Source organism: Dendrobium catenatum, unplaced genomic scaffold (assembly GCF_001605985.2).
Source record: "Dendrobium catenatum unplaced genomic scaffold, ASM160598v2 original_scaffold_71536, whole genome shotgun sequence".
In the NCBI taxonomy this organism is placed as follows: Eukaryota; Viridiplantae; Streptophyta; class Magnoliopsida; order Asparagales; family Orchidaceae; genus Dendrobium; species Dendrobium catenatum.
Genome location: NW_021389983.1, coordinates 274943 through 276487, shown reverse-complemented (window position 1 = coordinate 276487; position 1545 = coordinate 274943).

The following is a 1545-nucleotide window of genomic DNA, read 5'->3' as shown; positions in this document are numbered from 1 at the left end:
CAGTGTATTTGGGTGATGTGGCATCACCGGATTGGATATCCGGACATCTGGCGACCGGACGCAATAATTCGCCCCTCGATGAGGACTTCCACCCATAAAAATACCTAATAAAATCCTCACAAGAAAGTAAACATTATAGTTAGCGCATTATTATTATTTGACCAAGCTCTTAGAAAGTAATCAACATCCATTACTATGATTCTTTTGTCCAATTTTAAGGTTCACACTTCACATGGAAAGATCAATTCTATTTTTTCATATAAAATGTTCAAAAATAAAATCATTATTGCATAAAACATTTTTATATTTACATAAAATTAAATAAGCCCATGACGTCCATATGATAGTTTAGGATTCATTTGGGACTGCTTTTGATCATTGTATTTTCGCAGCTTTTATGAAATTTATATTATAAAAAATTGTTTTAAAAAATAATAAGAAAATTATCCAAAATGAAGGTTTTGTTTGGGACAGCTTTCATACTGTTTTTAAAGTAAATTTTTAATATAAAAATTTATAGTTCAATAAATTTTTTTACTAAAAAATTGTCTTAAAAAAAAAACTGTCATAAACGAAGTTGAAGCCTTAATTGTTATCATGTTTTAAGAGTTTTTAGAACGGGCGAGGTGCCCCCTCCAAAATTTAGAAAAACTCATGTCGGACGCTTTCCAAAGCACGAGCGGTTCCTAAAAAAACCTTATTTACTTTGCTCTCGTGACTACTCCGCTATAAGCCCTATTTTTTATTTCCAGTCACAATTCCCTAATCTCGCGATTTATCTGCTACACTCCACTCCACTCTTCTTCAATATAAATACAATGTGATTCCCTGCTCCTCTCGACCACATTTACTTCCACATGCTATTCTTCTAAGGCCGCTTCTACAAAAATAGTTTGACAACAGCTTTGGCATAGGCATCAGGTTTGACGGTGACATTTCGCTTTTCTCGTCTTCTCTCTCCCTTTTGACTATGTATGTATTTCATTCTCTATCTCTCTCCATATCTCCTTAATTTTTTCTCAAAATATAAAAACCAGCTGAAGCAAGATTAAAATTGAGCCACCCATTAAAAATTTATACCTTCGCCATTATTTGAAAAGAACTAACCTTAGTGCAATCAAGAATAATAATACGAGGTAGGCATTATAACGTGCTGCTTTATTATTTTAAATATTTTACGTGTACAACCCCAATATTTGAGTTAATTAGCTTTTTAAACAACTGGATTATCTTAATTGCATTATTATTAATATGGACCTCATAATTATTAATAGAAAAATAAATAAAATTGGAAATCATTAAATTATTTCGGCGCAGCTGATGCTGCGAATGAATGATTAATACATCTGCAAATAGCTCAACAAGTGGCCTTCTTTAATTGCGTTAGGGGCCAAAGCACGTTCACACTCCCACCAAGAAAAAAAAAAAACAGAGAAAGTCTAGCTGGACTTTAATAGTTCATTATCGTATTTTCCTGCCCACTGCGCTTCGAGAAATTATTCTATACTGATTCTGATAAAAAGAATCGTTCAGATATATAAGTGT